This window comes from Nycticebus coucang, chromosome 7, assembly GCF_027406575.1.
Source record: "Nycticebus coucang isolate mNycCou1 chromosome 7, mNycCou1.pri, whole genome shotgun sequence".
Taxonomy (NCBI): Eukaryota; Metazoa; Chordata; class Mammalia; order Primates; family Lorisidae; genus Nycticebus; species Nycticebus coucang.
The window spans coordinates 95,553,016-95,573,283 of NC_069786.1; positions in this window are offsets into that span (position 1 = coordinate 95,553,016).

Below are 20,268 nucleotides of genomic sequence, written 5' to 3' on the forward strand. Positions count from 1 at the left end.
GATTTAATTTTATCTCCTCTGTTAACTTATTATTTACCTTTTTTTTTATTGTTGGGGATTCATTGAGGGTACAATAAGCCAGGTTATTATTTACCTTTTTTTTAAAAAAGTGATTGCCTTGAATTCTATTATTATCTGGTTTAATCAATCAGAGTCTGGGTTCAAATATACTACTTCATATATATTGCAAGGACTCACAATTTCTCTTTCCTATTCTTCACATTCTCACTGTCATATATTTTAGTTGTATATCTGCTATAAACGTACAGTAAATTACAATGGTATAGTTTTTCTGTTGGAAAATGTTCATTCTGTATTTCTTATAGGGTCAGTGTTCTGGCACTGAATTTACTCAGTACTTATTTACCTGAGAAAGTCTTTACTACTTTTTGGAATTATATTTTTGTTTTATATAAATTATGGATTGACAGTTTTTTTAAAAAATATTTCAACAGTTTAAAGATGTCACTTATTCTAATTTGCTTGGTTTCTGAAATAAATTCTTTTTATTTTTTTCTTTGTTCTTCTGTAGGTAATGTCTGTTTTCTTCCGGCTGCCTTCAAAATTTTCTCTTGAGCTTTGATTTCAGTATTTTGAATATAATATGACCATGCAGTTTGTATTCATCATATAGATGTTTTCCGAGCTTATTCAATTTATGGTTTGTTATCTGTCATTAATATTGGAAAATTTTTGGCTACGATTCCCTCAAATATTTCTTTTACCTTGTTCTTTATTTTTCTTTTGGGAACAGAATCATGGATTCTAATTGATATGTATGTTGATTAATATATTAATATTATTACATAATTTTAGGATGTGATTTTTAAAATTTGTGTTATTTTTCTTTTACGTTTTCATTCTTTTTTTGTTTATTTTAGTTTAGGTAATATCTATTGACTTACTGTGAATTATCTTTAAGTTCCCTGATCCTTTGCTTATCTGTGTTAAGTCTGATAAGCATTAAAAGACATTCTTTATTTCTGTTGTATTTTAAATTTCTAGCATTTGTAGTTGTTTTTGTTGTTTCCATCTCTTTCCTAGTATTACCTAACTGTTCTTGCATGTTTTCTCACTTCTTCCGTTAGTGACTTTAACATATTAATCACAGTTATTTAAAATTTCCTGTCTGGTAATTTCATCCTGTGTCATATCTGAGTCTGGTTCTGATGAACATTTTGTATCTCAGGAGTGTGTTGTTTTTACTTGCCTTTTTGCCTGGCTTGTAATTTTTGTTGTTGAAAGTCAGCCATCTTGGATAGGAAATCTGGGCATTTTATATAATTCGTTGCATGGAAACCGTCATGTCTCTCTATTAGAATGGTAATATAGGGGATTTGAGTTAATGAAACAAGAGAGTCAGGTGACATTCATAGTAACATTGTATTGTTACTATGATTACTTTTAAGACACCATTGGTTAAATAGCCGGGCGTTGTGGCGCGCGCCTGTAGTCCCAGCTGCTCGGGAGGCTGAGGCAAGAGAATCGCGTAAGCCCAAGAGTTAGAGGTTGCTGTGAGCCGTGTGACGCCACTGTACTCTACCTGAGGGCGGTACAGTGAGACTCTGCTGTCTCTAACAAAAAAAAAAAAAAGACACTATTGGTTTTAAATTCCTCCAGTAATACTTTGTGTTAGGTACCTTGTTAGGTTGGTTTTCCATAGTTTGTTTGTTTCCCTTCATGGGTAATCCTATATCAACTCTGGATCTTCTTTTGTCCTGTGTCACAGGAAGGGTTTCTTTTCATGCTTTTATACCTTTCTATGCCACTCCCAGCCATATTCCAATGTTATTTGTTATTTAATGCTTCTTAGCCTGTCAGTAGGAGGTGGTAGTGGGGCATTCACTCTTATTAATACCTTAGCTTTAAGCTAGCATGGTGTTGTGTCCTTACGTCCTAGAATGTGGACTCATCAGTGGTTGCCATTCCCAGGCTCTGCTCCTGGACCCTACTTGCAATCCTGTTCCTCTTTCAAGGTGGGATAATTTGTTGTTGTTTTCTTCTCCCACCTACAGTTGGTTTTTATGGGTGGGATAAGAATACTTTTGCTCTTTTCTGTATAGTTTAAGGCTTTGTTCAGTAGGAGAGAGAGAGTCAAAGGGTCCAGGATGGGTTCTATGTCCTTCCAGCAGTGTCTGATCTGCACTATAAGGAACACTTTCTTAAAATTTTCTTCTATATTTTCTGTGATTGTTCATCATTCATGGAGAAAATATCCAGAGAAGGTATAGAAAAACCTTGATTTTCTTATCTCGTAGACACTTCACACATTCTCTAGTGTATACCTGGCCTCCATCAACTTGCCAACTACCTTAATTGAACTCTTTTTACTGATATTCTGTTGCATCTGTCTTAAATTGCCCATTGTTTATATCTTGTCACTGTCTGAAGGCACCTGTCATTTCTTAGATTTTGGGCTAGTTGGTTGCCCTGCAATCTCAACATTCAATGGTTTGAAGAAAATATGTGAATTTGTTTCACTCTGTTTCATTATATGGATGGAAGTGACACTTTTCCAGCTCTATATATCCATGGATGTAAAGTAAATTTGATATTAATAAAGCATTATTGTAGAAGTGATCAAAATTTCATATTTTCTTGCAAATTAACAACCAAGGGTTTTATGGGACCTAAAAAAGGAAGATATCCACAAGTAGATGAAGACGTGTTATATTTTGTTCCTAAAATACTTGCAACAAGCTTACTCTCACACTCTAAGCACTGCAACTGAAGGTAGGATAGATTGCCAAATTCTTTGGGATAGATGAAATCATTTCAAAGCAATGAGGGGCTGATGTTCTCAATTCATGTGTTGCATAGGATTATCATGAAGGCATCATGTCATGGGCTTAAATAGAAGCATTTTTAATTCCTTAGTGGTTCTTAAAATAATGGTGAGACAGTTAATGGCATTCTCTGTACTGTTAGGAGTGGGGAGAGGTTTTGTGTAGGTAGACTGGCAGGTGGCTTTCAGATTGGGCACTGAAACTTCAATGCTTAGAAAAACTAAAAAAATATGTATACATGTATATTTATGGAATATTGCCATATTAAGCTTTTGTCATTTATGATTTCCTTAAAATAAATTTATTCATGAAGTTAATAATTGTTATATTGGGAAATGGACAAAGGATTTCTAATGGTTGAAATGTAGATCAAGTATATTTACAGTGGGGTGAAATGTAGACTAAAAGTCCATGGAATGTATTCCAAAAGTTAAGCATTACTATTATCTAATACATACAGCATAGGACAGAGGTAAGTTGAGGTAAAGGGGAAGAAAAGGATAGGAAGAAAACAGAAGAGTCAGAGTAGGTGACTAGAAACAGGAAAACATCAGCAATTTCATTGAACGAGCTGCTCAATATAGTTTTGGTTAGTTTTTTCTTCACATATTGGTCTAAAAATAATAAACTTTGTATAAATTTATGAAACTTAACTCTTTACTACATATACAAAGGAATCAACCCCCTTCTTTAACAACCATTTTACATAAACCCAGGGAGAATTCTTAATCAATACATTGACCCTGTTCAATCTGCTTTGTCAGGGAGACTTTAGTATATTGTGGAATTCTGTCTGTTGACTTCCTGAAGTCAACTGGTTTATGGTTAGAGACAATATTTACCCATAAAAGGGTGCATTTAATCAATCTTTAACATTTTTTTGTTTATACATTACTTTCTCAAAAACTCTATAATTATTTTCATGACCTTATGAAGTAGAATTAAGAGTTGTATAAACTGAGGCTCTGTTCTTCAAGAAACACTGGATATCTTTACATTAGAATGCAATTTTCAGTCATTGATTCTAAATAAAATATAAGATTTGTACATGTCACATGTTGGGGAATAAAGTAGAGTTGAGATCAGATAAGTATTTAGTTTCCTTGGGTTTAGTTAGATTTATCATTCATAGAATATCTAAATGAAGAGATATGCCACATGCTAGTATAATTTTTTGTAATGTATTTCTTTGGTAGTGTTTTAAATAACAGGGAGTACCAAAACACTGATCATTATGTAGGGATTTAACCTCATCTAGCTATTTTATAACCAATGCTTTATTCCAGCTCTATAATTAGCATCTAAAATTAACATTTTTCAACATGACATTAAACATTAGAGAATCTAAGTAGATATAAATACTTAAAGTACTATTGCTTTGCACTTTTTAGGCCTTTCAAGACTGAACTAAAGGCAGTCTCTCTCCACGTGAAATATGGCATAGTACATGCTTTGGAACTGTTTAATAGTTTTAAATATTTTTTATGCAATTGAGTATAACTTTTTCCATATGTTTATAAAGAGTAAAAGGAGGTAGCCACAGAGATGCTGAAATGTCTTGTATCCCTTTGCATTACTAGCCACATAAGAGAACTGGCTCTTTCTTATCTCCTATTAGTAAATAGAATTTATTCTCTTTCCTTAATATTAACCTGAATATGCTGTTTAATGCACCATAAACAAATCTTATGAATTTTTTACATGATTAAAATGGTCATAACTATCCAATGTTTCTTGCTGATTGAATCTGCCACTTCTGTTTACTGGGAAAATAAATAACACATGTTTGCTTTCTTTATAAAAGGTTCCTATTTATTCTGTGGTCATTTCCCACTTATAATATTTCCAGCTTACTTTCATAAAACAGCTTTTATATGACTTGAAAAAAAGCTTTTATTGTACATTGTTTTCAAATATTTGCCTTTGAGCTCTGGACTTTTATTTGAAGCAACATCCAGTTTTTCTTTTTTCTTTCCTTCTTTCTTTCTTTCTTTTTTTTTTTTTTAGGCCCAAATTAGAGATGGAATTTAAAAAGTGAAACAGCTGCATTCCTTGCATATGCATACAGAACAGAAAGTATTCAGCTGTTAGAGATTTTTTTTTCCTTCCACTGTATTAGCAATGCTTGTACCTACTTTATGGTTGTCAAACAAGGGGTACCAGTCATTTGTCTGTCAAAGGGCTCATTAAGATGAACAAGAAAACTGTCGAGCAAGAAAACTCCCGTTGTTATCATGCCTTAAGACATGGATTCCATAAATAGTGCTCTTTATGCCTCCCTTCCAGTGATTTAAGGCCTGCATAAAGTTCGATTAATATGACCAAATCACATCTTCAGTAGACAGACTCTTAGCATGTCACACACTCCACATAATCTGCTTGATGTACATTCAAATTGAAAGTCAAAGTTTGCTTCTATGCCATCATATTTGTGATAAAGTAGGAAGCATCTTTGGTATATGCTTCAGGATCTAGCTCAAATTTCACTTCCTCTATGGAGCTTTCTTGTTATCTGTGTTGGATGTTACCTCAACCTCCACATGCTGTGATATGTTCTGCCTGTGTTACAATTATTTATGAGGTTGTCTTACTTTCACTGTATGACCTTCTGTTCTTTGCATCCCTGCTACCCTTACAGGACCACATCTCTCAATAATACTTCTGCAATCTAGAGTGAGGATTAGGGTAGATACTGTCTACCCATGGAACTGAAGTAGCTAGTCTAGTCTTTCCTCCATTTGGTAGAGGGGGAACCAAACTCAACTTGAAGTCAATGTCAGGCATTTATTTCAAAGCCACTGCCTGTGTAAGAAACATATACAGTAATGAGCCAGCAATCTTCTCGTGCGTTTTACCTCCTCTGTCACTTCCTAAACCATGAGGCCCACAGTTTTAAGTTAGGTGTGCTATAAATGAGTTTTCCCAGTCAAAAGTGGGAATATTCTTACTTAGCAATTTTTCAACCATCCTCTTAGAAATTATTTAAATTTCCATCTGCATATACAAGCTTTTGCTGTCAAAGTGGACCCAATTACATGAAATACCAACAGAATATATATATATATATATATATATATATGAGGGGCTGGTGATTGATGCTAGTATTGATTATATTAGATACCATAAGAAATACTTCGGGAGTTAACTCGCTTACCTGTTGTAACAAACCTATGAGGTTAGTATCATTTCTGTTTTACACAATAGATGCTTATGGTTCAGTCATATAAATTAGTGAATAATTGAGTTTAATTCCAAATCTAGGTTGTATTACTTGAAAATACATACTCTTCATTACATCAAGCTGAATTCATTCTAAATTTAGTTGTAGATCTCTCATTTTTAGAAATCTAAACTTGGTTCAAATTCATTTGTGTGAAGGAAGAGGCTGAGTTAGCTTTATTTGTAAATGGGGTTGGCAATTTAAATTATATTCCATAATCAAAATAATCTGTAGCAACTGCCTTTTGCATTTCCAGATGGGGCAAAAGAGGATTATGTTAATTATGTGATCTTGACTTATTCAATAATTAGCAAGACATATTGCAGATATTCTGCATAATACACACAGAGGAAACATGGAAATCCAAGTTGTTTTAATCTTTTAGGATTTTATTTTAAGAAGCTTGTGGAAGAAACCAAGACAACTGTAGAAGAAACCAAGAGAACTATATAAGCAAGGTTTAGGGTAGGCTGAAGGAAAAGTGCCTTTTATGGATGAGTGAGGGATTATTTTCAGGGCAAATTCAACAAGTTAAGAGTGCCCAGTGAAGTGTCATAATATTACCCCAGATTGTAGGGTGAGATGGTTTTGACTTTACCAATTAAACAGGTAAATTAGATTGTGTTACTAGCTGATAAAAGCCAACTCAGTCATATGCGACTATTTTGTTTTTGTAGCTAATGTGTGCCACCAACAGTTCAAGGCTTATATACTCTTCCACCATCTCTAACATCTATTCTTATCTTTATTCCTATGTTCTACCTTTCTGTCTCCCTCTTACACATGAACTTTCTCTGCTCCTTTCTAAAGCTAATACTCTGTTAGTGCAGTAGATTTCATCTCTTCCTCTACTCAAAGACATTGCTCCAGAAATTCTTCTTTTTCCTTTGTTCATCAATTTAAACTCTTTCTGTATAAACAGTCTCCTATTTCTCCCTACTCACATTTGCCCTACCATGCATTGATCCAATTACTGGATAGATTAGATAGTAATACACAAATGTGATTATTTGTAGGGAAGATGATGTACGTAAAAGAAGTAAAAATTTGACATTTGGGACTGATTACAGTTATAAGGTGTTTATAGTAATTTAGGGATGAAAAGAGAGTTGAAGCTTAAGTGATTAATTGTCGTAGATTTACCTGTGAAAATTTCCATCTAAAACTCACCAGGTCTGATGTTGATTCATAACTTTGCCCAAATCCTTAGAGGAAAATCTTCACCTTTATAAAAGGTAAAGATAAGCAGTTTTTAGGTGAACAGCATGAAATAATGGGATATTTCTTTCATATGTATACCACAAGTGACTGGAAAATCTCCTGAAGGTACAGATGGTCTTAAAGACCTACCTCCACCCCACCAAAGGCTGATGATGTCAAGAGGAGTGGGATATGTGAGAAATGAAGGAAATTTATTGGAACAAAGACTGTAGCTTTCAAATTGAATTAGTGATATATTTGGAATAGATAAAATTAGAGTCTCCTGGGATAAGGCTGAGTTGCAGGCCTGGGGAAGCTGTGCCTTTTGTATTTGGCAATGACAGTGGACAATAGAATCTTCAGTGCTTCCGAGAGACAGATGAACTTCAGAAAACTGATATAATGAGAATACTAAAGTGAAATTTAGCAGTAAAAGGAAAGATTAAAGAATAGATATATTCTACACATGGAAAACATAAATTATTCCATTTCTCCATTTGTAGGTATTTGCTGAACAACTATACATTATAAATAAAAAGTGTGAAGGATAAAAATATATAAAGTAAATGGCTTCTATTTTTATCATTTATTTCAATGAATATCTTCACTGAGATAATCAGAGTGATTATGAAAGTAAGAGCTAAAGTGTTTAGTATTTATTGAGCAACTACTATGTGCTTATTAAAATTCCAGGCTTCTTTCCTTGAATTGTCATATTTAATTCTAACAATAATCCTAAAATCCTAGTATTAGTAAACCTTCTTTTTTCACATCAGTGAAATTTTTGTTTATTTTTATTTTTTATTTCAGATTAATATGAGGGTACAAATGATTAGGTTATTAGGTTACATGGTTTGCATTTCTAAGATGAAGTTCAAGTTATAGTTGAGTCCTTCATTTAGTGGGTGTGCTGTATACCCTTACATTGTGCACCTTAGGTGAGAGCTTAACAATCCCTTTTCCCCTCCCTTTCCCCCTTATCCTTTTCCCCTCTCCCCAATTGAATTTCTGTTTTTCTCTCAAGTGGAAGTGTAGTTGTTTATCTATTGGTTTCATGTTAGTATTGTGTACCTTGGATACTAGCTTTTCTATTCTTGTGATACTTTACTAAGAAGAATGTTCTTCAACTTCATACAAGCATTCATGCAGGCAGAAAAGAATAGAGCAAAGGTAAAACTATCACCAAGAGAGAAATGGGACTATACCAAATATGAATTTATTAATCATAGAAATTCCTGAAGGAGAAGAAGAGACTCCTAAAAGCATGGAATCCCTACTTCGGGACATGGTGGAGAATTTCCCAAGCATTGCAAGAAACCCAGAACTTTAAATACTAGATAGTTTCAGAACTATCAAACAAAGTTACCTTTAGACACATTGTAATTGGCCAAAGTCAAAATGAAAGAGAAAATTTTACAATCAGCCAAGTGTAACCAACTTCTTATCTAAAGGGGGAAAATATCAGGTGACAGCAGTCTTGAAACCTTTCAAGCCAGAAGAGGGTGGTCATCTGCCTTTAATCTTTTTAAACAAAACAATTTTTAGCCCATGATTCTGTACCCTGCTAAACTAAGTTTCATAGTCCATGGAGAAATCAGATCTTTTATTGACATGCAAACATTGAGGAATTTTGCCACAACAAGACTAGCTCTGAGGGAAGTACTCAGACCTGTTCTCCACACTGACTGTCACAATGGACCACCACCAAGGTAAAGGCAACCAGAAGCTAAAGGAAAAAGCCTAGCTTCAACAATGGCACAGGGATAAAACTAAGTAATGGACCCCCACAAAATAAGGTGAAGATCATACTTATCAATTCTCTCGATAAGTGTGAATGGCTTGAATACCCCAATGAAGAGGCACAGGCTGGCTGGCTGGGTTAAAAAAACCCTCAAGCCAACTATATAAGGACAAAGCAAGACTCAGGTAAAGGGTTGGAGAACAATATTCAGGCAAATAGAAATCAGAAGGGAACAGGGATTACAATCTTATTTGCAGATACAATGGGATTTAAACCAAGAAAAATAAAGACAGAGAAGATGGACACTATGTACTAGTCAAGGGAATAATACAATAAGAAGACATTTCAATCCTAAATATCTATGGACCCAACTTAAATGCTTCCAGATATACAAAATGAATTTTAATTATTCTGAACAATATTATATCCTGCAATACCATAATAACTGGAGATTTCAGCACCCCTCTGACACAACTAGACATACCCTCCCATCACAAACTAAAAAAAAGCAATGGACTTAAACACTACTTTTAAAAAAATGGGCTTAACAAACATCTACAGAATACTACATCCCAATAAAATTGATCTACTTGTCAATCCATAGATCATCCTGCATAATTGATCATATCTTAGGGCACAAACCAAATCTCAACAAATTTAAAAGAATAGAAATAATTCCTCGTATCTTTTTGGACTATTATGGAATAAAAGGAGAACTCAACTCCAACAAAAATCTTTATCTCCACATAAAGTCATGGAAACTAAATAACCTTGTGCTGAAAAACAACTGTGTCAAGAAGGATATAAAGAAGGAAATCATTTGATTTCTCAAACAAAAATAAAAATAAAGCCACAAGCTGCTAAAACCTGTGGGATACTGCAAAGTCAGTCCTCAAGGGAAATTTATTGCATTAAATGCCCACATCCAAAAACAGAAGGAGGACAAATCAATAAACTAATGAACCATCTCAAGGAGCTGGAGAAGGAAGAGCAATTTAATCCCAAATCTAGCAGAAGAAAAGAAATAACCAAAAGTAAATCAGAATTAAATGAAAGTGAGAACATAAAAACCTTTCATAAGATAAGCAGAACAAAAGTTAGTTCTTTGAAAAGATTAATAGAATTGATAAACCCTTTGCCAGATTAACTAGAAACAGAAAAGACAGATCTCTAATAACCTCAATTTGAATGAAAACAGGGAAATAGGGTGGTGCCTGTGGCTCAAGGAGTAGGGTGCTGGCTCCATATATCAGAGGTGGAGGGTTCAAACCCAGCCTCAGCCAAAAAACTGCAAAGAAAAAAAAAAAAAGGAAAACAGGGAAATAGTAACAGATATCACTGAAATTCAAAAGATCATCACTCATTACTACAAAAAAACTCTATGCCCAGAAATTTGAAAAAAATGGACCAAAACTTAGAATGACACCACCTCCCTAAATTCCACCAGAAAGAATTAAAAAAATTGAACAGACCATTATCAAGCACTGAAATTACATTAACAATACAAACTCTTCCAAAAAAGAATGGTTTCACATCAAAATTCTAAAATTCTGCTATTTGTATGTACCTCCAGTTTTACAGAAAGAAGTCAAGTAACTTTACCAAGTAAGACAATCTCGCATTTACAAAGTTTCGAAGGAAAAAGTGTTCACTCTAAACTACAGTTACCAAAGATTTAAGTATCATACTGGGAAGTGGAGAATTAGATAAAGAGGCAAGAGACATGGAAAGATGCCAGAGATCAGAGCATGGAAGCAATATCGAGGGCCATGAATAGACCTGCTCGGTTGGAACAGAGCTTATGTGTAAAATCAGATTAAAAATATATTTGGAAAGGGAAGTTTAGCCTAAATTACAATGTGTTGATGCACTTTTAACCATTTCCCTGTTACTTATGTCTCATAGACTGATTTTTTTAATGCCCTTGATAGGAAGGTGATTTTAGTTCCAGATTATTTACTTCATAGTTATTTGGTTGATAAAAGATCAAAGATGAAAAGCAGAGGATTGTATTTTCCCATCTATATCTTGTAGCATTTTGATTTTATAAAAAAGATGCCCAAGCTATATTCTTTGGATCTAGTTCATAATTTGTGCCTAATATAGTCTACACCTCAGATCTGTATGCACATAAAGCCAATTCCAAGCAACTTCAAAGTAACACAGGAAATTCAGGTTAACATTTGTCACAGTTTCCAATGGAAACAGCCTCTTCTATTTAGCTTGTGATGAAATGAAAATGCTACACCTCATTTTTTCCTCTCTTAGTGTAAAGCCTTCTTCTATCCTAGCCAAAAATTTCACAAACTTGGACATTGCAAAGAATACTCTCTTCCTGGCCTTTATTGTGAGACACTGGGGACTGTTTTCTGTAAAGGACTTAAAAAATATGCATTCAAGAGCTGATGAATGTTGCTCAGTGGTAAATCTTTGTGTAAAAATGTGTTAAATTTTAGTCATTTTCTGTGGGATTGTAGCATCAGCAACTGGCATAAGATGAATCAGACTGATGATTCTAGTCCTTTGCAAAGCAGACAGCATGATATAATGGCACTGAAAAAATCTCCCTTGGCAACTTTTGTAGCCACGAAGTGCAAAAGAGTTGTTAGATATTACTATACTTGGAAAGAGCAGGAGTCCTCATTTCAACTATTGAAATTATTTAAAAGTATCTTTTACTATTTCCTTTAAAGCTGATAATATGGATATCATCAGCATTTGATCTCCTGAGTAAGACAGCCTTAACTTAGTTTTCTGTAGGGTCCTGAAGCCCTTTGGAAGACTAAGAACCTTTTCTATAAAGGGCCACTCAAGCAATACACGTCTGGATATATATATCTTTTTCTTTGCACACATTCAACCTTGCCATGTATCGTTTCAGGAATTGAATGTTTAGGTTTTTTTTTTCTTCGCAACTGCCATAATCTTGCTTGGAAGGTCACCTTCTGCGAAAGCTGAATAGATGCAATTCTTTCACGAAAAATTTTAACATGGGTTATAAATTCATAATTTTAAAGGAGACACGCATATTACAGAAATCACATAACACAATTTTCTGCAAGCAAAAAGTTGTAAAGACTGTTAGGATATGTTAATTTAGGAGTTTGCAGGATTACTTGACCACCAGGAGCTTTCAATCTATCCAGGGATCTAACTGTGGATCTCCAAAGTGATAAATGCTAGCATGCAAGTGTTAACAGTTCTGTTGGAATATAGATCGTAAAGAGAATAATTCCAACCAACTTCACATAATTGTCTATTGATTGTTATACAAGTGGGGAAATTTGTGCTTAGCCACAGTTTGCCTTCAGCAGCTAAGTATACTTTTTCCAACCCTAACCAGGATAAATTGTAGGAAATGATTTCAGAAGCCATGTGGTTTAGAATCCTGGCAAATAGTACCTATGTCAGGTCACTCCCACTGCCATCAATTTGATGATAGCCTATTTCTGTGACAGAAACACCTCAGTGCCAGTTAGGAGCTTCAGAGTTCTCTCCAGCTGCAGGCCAAGTTTAATGTTCTGTCTTCCACAAATCTTTCCTTCTATTGTTTTTTGGTAACTACGGAATACATAATTTCAAAAGATTCCTCTTTATGTTCCTCTCTAATATCTATGAATAATCAAGCCACCTTATTAAGTCCTTTTAACATGATTCAATAACTTTAAGCTGGTAAGTGCTACAAGAACAAAGTCTTTTGTGATATTGTCATTTTAAATGCAAAGAGATACTTCACTATAATAATTAATGACTACTATTTAATAATCAAAGAGGGCCTTTCAAAGTAATGTACTTTGTTGTAAGAAATACTTCAAAGGCCCAAATCTTGAGGCAGACTGAAAGGTACTATACAAAATTTGTTCATTTTTTCTTTGGGCAGTCTGAGTTGGGGTAGCCCACTGGCTACACCATTCACCAGATGGTGTGATTTTATTTAAGATCATGTGATTTTATTTCTTGCTCACGTGATGGTTCATGGAATGAGGTTTTATTTTGGGGGGCGGGGAGGAGAGAGGGCAGCCTTTCATATATTGATCCAGGGACTCAATTTATTTCTATTATTTGATATTGTTATGTTTCACAGTTTCACAGGCTTCTGCTGAGTTCTAAGAGACAGAGCGTATGAACCTATGAGGAGGTATTTATGGACCAAGTCTGCAGGAGCTGCTTATCACTTCCACCCACATGTGACTGGTCAGAACTGAGATATATCTTCACATACTTATAAGGGAGGCTGTGAAATGTCATCTAGTTGTATTCTTAGCAGAAAGGGAAGCAGAAAACCTAGGTAGTTTCTAATACAGGCACTCTGCCTAGATATGTAAACTGCTTATATTTCTTTTAGTGAATGATTTTGTTCGTATTTTGCTTGTATATCGTAGTTTCTTTACATTGCACTGTGAGCTTCAAATGAGGTAATGTCTGAAGACAGTTTTTAAAACTGTTTTCATGAAACCCCCTTTTACCTAACATATACATTGTCAACACATGAAAAGAGTGAGAGTATTTCTTTCAAAGGATAGCGAGTGTTCCTATGTGTAAATAGTTGTGGTGTTTCTTGGAAAGACTGTCAACTTGCTGATCATTTTCTTTGACAATCCCATCTTTAACTTCTTTCTAAAGGGGTTTACAATTTGCTGAACCTTCTGCTGGAACCACATGTCCATTGCCTTAGTGGACCCTCCTGGTTTTCTAAGCAGCTTCAGCTGGGCTTTCATGCTGACTGCACCCATTAAGGATATTGACAATAAAAGGTGTTTACTCCTTTTTTTTTTTGCAGTTTTTCACCAGGCTGGGTTTGATTCCACCACCTCCAGTATATGGCGCAGGTGCCCTACTCCTTTGAGCCATAGGCACTGCCCTGCTCCTTTTGTTTTTTTTTAAAGGTAACTTTATGGAGTTATAGTGCTTTCTGCTGTTCCCCTAGCACCCTCCCCAGAGTACTTTATTCCATGAAATAAGCATTTCACACGGATGTACAAAACCAGCCATACATAGATACACATATGCATACACACACACAGATTCCATGGCCCTCTAAATTTGGGAAACATTGATGTAAACACAGCTAAGCCAATGTATTTTTAAATAATATTTCTTAAATCATATTAATATGCATTTTGACTTTTCAAGAATTAGAAATAGTACTTGATGTGTCCCAAATTTATTTGACCCTGTTTCTCCCCCCATCGCTCTGCTCAAGGGATTAGTCTGTAGCAAAACAGTGTGTGAGAAGCATACTGCCTTAACCCACAGGAGTGGTCTTTCTTATCAGATACGTAGGCGCTGCCGTACACCGTGAAGGGGATGATTGCAGGCACAAAGGTTTTGTAAAAGGAAAACCACCTGTTAAATAGCTATTCTTTTTTGAAGGCCTAGAAAAAATCACTTCATTTGAAGTATGCTTTGTTCCCAAAGACCCTGTCTTTGGGCAATACGCTATCGTGGTTTACAAATTCAAATTCTATTAAAAGAATTTTAAAGTTTTTGGTGTGAATTCTGTAAGCAACAGTTATTTAATCCTTTAAAGAAATACCAAGAAGCCCTGGCTCTTTTTATTTTTAATAACTTTATATTGCCCACATTTTATTTTTACAGTGAAGGGCAATACCAGTGTATTTGAAGAAGCTTTTTGTTCTTAAGAAGGAACTCTAATGACTAGTTGGGAAGGGAACAAAATGTTGTTACGTGGTATTCTTTTGAATCTCAGCAGCAAGGTTCTGGTGAAGGATTTCAAACCATATACTATTGGTAACCAAAATTATGGGAAATGACATTAAAATATTTTCTGACCTACGGTGTAATTTTAAATTCCAGCCCTGTTTGCTATATATCTTTTGTTGGGATAGAATTATTTAAATTATTAATTTGCTGCCCATTTTCCTCATATATAAAATTACTGTAAATCAAATTGCTTTGTGTTTTGGTCAACAAACAGGATTAGCAATATTAGGCCACAAGTCAAATGCAATTCAACTTGAAAAATACATTGAATTAGAAATATTTTAATTATTTTGTGAAAATGTTGCAAACTCTCTCTTTAAAGCACTTTCCAAAATCTTCTTTTGCTGAAGATTAAATATATTTGAATACAGATGAACAGCTAAAGATTTGTTTGAAACCACATACTGTAATTTCACCAGTGGGCTAAACTGAGTACATTGGAGAAAACATGCCCTGAGGCTTTAGGTCTTGCAGGCCATCTCTGGAGAGACTAAACAATGAAAACCGCTCCTTTGGTAATGATTGGGCAAAAAGAAGATAAATGGTAAACAGTGAAAAAGTATAATTGTGTCTGTTCTTTGGATATCAATGAAATGAATTACATGCCAGCCAACCTGAGGCATTTTAAAATGACATGCTTGTCAACATCGAAGAGTCTGGGGAAGATTAATGTGGCAGGAGTTATCTTTAGCTTTGTATTGGCCACTGTAACTTCCCTTTAGTCACCACAAGAGGAAACACTGCTGATTTATTCTCTTGGTTAACGTGGCAAATATGTGCATATAAGTAGTATGCATAGTTTTCCACAATTAATCCACATTGTTTCCCATAGGTGCTTTAATTTATGTATTGCTCACAAGTATTGATGAGGCTATCTTAAATATTTAGATAATTGATTATTTTTGCTTGTGGATAACTTTCTTGATAGTCTATACTAGAACGAGAATGGCTAAATAAAGTAATAAACCTATAAATTGAAGGAACTCATTTGAATTATGTAAGAAACCATTATGTTCTCATGCTCTTCATTAGCCAGATATGATGTGACTCTTCTATTTGGTCACCGGAAGTCAGATTTGCTTCTTATCTAGTGGTTCGATTATACTAACTTCAGAATTTGTCAGACATTTTTATCATTCTGAGGATGTAGAATTTCACATCCTTGTGAGAAAGTAAGTAAATTTATCCTGATACATTCTGACTTCCAAGTCGGAGCCAATTCCTCCTGAAATGAGGCTATCCATGAATTATTATTCATAAGTATACTGCTCAATAATAGACATGAAGTGGACATACTAGTGTAACCACCACCCAAATCAAAATACAGAGTATATCTAGTACCCTAGAATTAATACCATGCCCTCTCCAACTATTTCTCCAGGTAACCATTCTCTCTATTTCTAACATTGTATATAAATCCATTTTCATAATTAGATAAAATCACATATTATCCATTATTTCCTATTCAATTTCTTTCATTCAATAATGTATCTTGGATTTTATTCTGATTGGTGCATGTAAGCATTAATCCACTCATTTTTAGTAAATTTTTAATTTCTGAACAGTTTTCTGTTTAGAGGAAAGTTGCAATTTACAGAGTTCCAATATACCCAGTATCTAGTTTCCCCTATTATTATCATCTTACATTATTATAGTATGTTGATCACTATGAATGGACCGTTACCTAATGTCCCTTTTCTGTCCAGGTGTCCCATCCATGAGCGCACATTGCATGTCGTCACCATGTCTCCAGAGGCTGCTTTTGTCTATAACTTTCCTTGTTTCTGATGACCTTGATATTTTTTCCCTCTCTTTGGATTTGTCTTATGTTTTTTCTCATGATTAGACTGAGGTTATAACCTTGGGGGAGGAAGACCACAGAAGCAAAGTTCTATTTTCCTCACATTATAGCAAGGGTACACATTATCTATTGATCACTGCTGATGTTAATTTTGATCAGCTCACTGAGGTAGCGTTTGCCGGGTTTCCCTACTGTAAAGTTACTCTTCCTTCCCCTACCTTTCAATGTAGTACTCTTTAGAGGGAAGTCATTATGACAGTCAATATTTTAGGAGTAGGGAGTTATACTTTACCTCCTTGAAGGCAAAATATCACAAATCTTTTGTAATTCTTTTATATGAGAGCCTAGTCTATTCTGTCTCATTTATTGAGTTTATTCACTTATTTAGTTACAAGAGTATGGACACAAGAATATTTATTTACTTTAATTATCATACAATGCCACTTTACTTTGTTGCTGAAATTGTTTCATCTTTGGTCTACTGAGAGCCTTTTCACTTGTTACATATGCCCATGGCCATAATACCATTAATGTGTGTGTATGTGTGTGTGTGTGTGAGTACTTCTCAATTTTTGGCACTACAAGATGCTTTATGTTCATTTTGCATATTTTTGGCCAAAATTCTAGAATTACCCATTTCTTCTAGGAGCCCTGGTTTATTTATTATTATTATTTTTAAATTATTATGAACCTATCATAGTTATATGTATTTATCAGGTATGTGTGGTAGAGAATGGTATTAAAACCAAACCAAGATCTGGGTGTCGGAGTTGCTTATTGTTATTGGGGTGTCATTGCTTCTAGACCTTGTCAGTTGATACTGCAATGAAATATATGTAGATATATGGGCCTGTGTCTATACAAATATCTATAAATATTTCTATATGTAGCCATCTGTGTCTGTAGTAAGCTAAACATGGGTTCATCATGATATCTCCAACTCTAATACAGTTCAACGTGGATCATGCTACCCTCTCTACCCATTAACTCTCTGTGACCTTCTGTTCCAAAAATGAGAAACTTGGCTTCTACCATTTATCGTCCAATTCTTTAATTGTTCAATTCCAGGATATATGTGTGTGGTCTGGTGAATTATTACCCAGATTCCCAGTGGGAAAGAATTTTATCAAGGAGTACAAATTTTGCTTTTCCTACAATATCATATATACGGCATGATAGAGCATGTAGCCTCTCAAGACTAGCTTCTTTCAGTATTCTTACTAATGGGCATTTAAGATTCCACCTTGTCTTTGCCATGGCTTGGCTTGCTAATTCATTCCTTCTCATTGCTGAGTAGCATTCTCTTGTATGAGCACACCACAGTTCATCTACAAGACTCAATTTTAAAGTTGTCTCATTCACTGACATTTATGGAGTGGACACTCTAGGCCCAGGTTGTGTTAATTATTGCAAGAACACAGAGGATGAATAAAGATTTTATCCCCAGTGGGAAATCTTATTGGAGAAACATTATTATAATACAAAAATTACATAATGTAGGCAGTAGGTAAAAAGTGGCCAGATGAGGTACATATTTTAAGTGCTAACAAATGCAAGGTAAAAAAGAGAGAGGATGCACTCTGACTGCCAGTGCTCTGGGAAGAATTAACAAGGAGAAATAACCTTACCTGGGTGCAGTGGTACATGTCTGTAATCCCACCACTTTGGGAGCCTGAGGTAGGAGGATTGCTTGAGGCCAGGATTTTAGGACCAGCCTGAGCAATGTAACAAGACTCCTGTTTTTACAAAAAGTGTAAAAATTAGACCCAGCTACTTGGGAGGCAAAGGCGAGAGCATTGATTGAGCCCAGAAGTTTGAGGTTGCAGTGAGCTATGGTAATGCCACGGTTCTCTAATCTGGACAGTTGAACAAGACTCTATCTCAAAAACAAAAAATGACCCTAAGAATAAATATAGGTAAATGCACATAAAAAAATAAGATACCACTGTATGCCTACTAGCATGACTAATACTGAAAAGATGGATAATACCAACTATTAGTGAGGATTTAGAACAATTGCAATTCTTATATATTGTTAGTAGGAATGCAAAATGGTATGAACAGTTTGGAACATGTATCTGGCAGTTTCTTATACAACATATACTTATAAACCATATACTTTGAGTTAGCAGTTCTAGTCTTATGTATTTGCCAAAGAGAAATGAAAAAAAAATCTACTAAAATCCCTCTATAACATGTGTGTAATGCTTCATTCATAATATTCCCAAACTGTAAATTGCTATTCACCAATAGGAGATAATACGATCTCACTGTAGTATATTCTCAGAATAGGCATTAATTGTCACTTAACAAGAACTACTGACATACGCAACAGTATAGATGAATGTCAAAAACTTTACTTTGAACACTTAAAAAAATAACACATACTGTATTTTTCCCTGACACAAAGTTTTAAAATAGGCAAAACTAATATTTAGTAAAAAGAATTAAAATGATGTTTGCTTTGAATGTGAGGGTCAGAAATGACTGGAAAGGGAAGCGAGGGAACTCTGTGGGGATATATTCATGTTCTTCATGTTTATAAGAATTTGGCTGCACAAATGTATATATTTGTCAGAATTTATCAAATGGTGAACTTAATATTTGTGCATTTTATTTTAAGTTTAATTTCAAAAGAAAAATAAGGTAAAAATATCAAAATATATGTTTTGCATGCAAAACTATTTGGTGGGAGGGAGGTATACTGATGTTTGCAACTTTGAAAGGTATGAAAGTAATATGGTTAATGGATGGTCAGAGGCAGGGACAGAGGAATAAAAATTTAAATTAAATTCAAGTATTTCAATATATTAATATTTATTTTAAATAAACAACATTTTCATCAAATCTTACTTATTGAATCTAGTGCTGAGCGTATGTAAATTTTCTTTCAAAATGTTTAATTGTTTGAAAATTTGTATTAAAAATGTTAGGAAAAAATATCTAAAATCTAACTAGCTCTTTACTACCTCTTTCGCTAGTGCGTAGGCTGTGATAACTATAATCCTCTCTTTCCAGGAATCCTGTGTGGATCTTGTCAAGTGCGCCCAGTCTGCCCCTGTCTGCGCAGTCTCATCACGATTCATTGCTCATATCTTACTTCCTCCATGAGCTTTACTCTGACTGTCTGCTCAATAATGCAGCCTGTACCCTGATTCTGCTATGCCAAGTTCCCTTTATTCTGTTCATCGTTTTATTTTTTTCCATGGCACTTTATAACATATTATATTATTTATTGAGTTTGTTTTTGTTATTTTCTATTATATCTTTGTGGATGGAGGCATTGCAATAAATATTAACTTGAAGTCTTATACAATGCATTTTACATTGGTTCTCCTCTTTTATTTGCCAAATGGTACTTCATGGACTCCTGAGTTGGAAATGGGCAAGAATCAAAAGATTCCCTTCAAAGCCTCAGTGAAATAATATGGAAACAAAAAGTTAGTATCTGGTCAGGTGCTGTCAGGCTGGATCTAAGTAAAAGGAGTCAAAGCAGAGATAGAATTGCTCATCACAAGAGCGACTTGGATAAGATGTTGAGCTCATGAACATCTGAAGTACTGTACAGGTGTTTAATAAACCAGATGAATAAAAAAGTGAAATAATTATTAGATGTTAAATTACATAAGAAAAATGAAATACATTGTGATAGAAGTTATTTTTTGACTGCTCCATTACCGTCAATAATATTTCACATTTCTATTACTTATAATCAACTAGAAAACTTAGGCCCCAGGGTGCATGCTGTGAACTGGGTGCTTGAACGTATGTTTCCTTGGAAAACTCAACTTGCTTC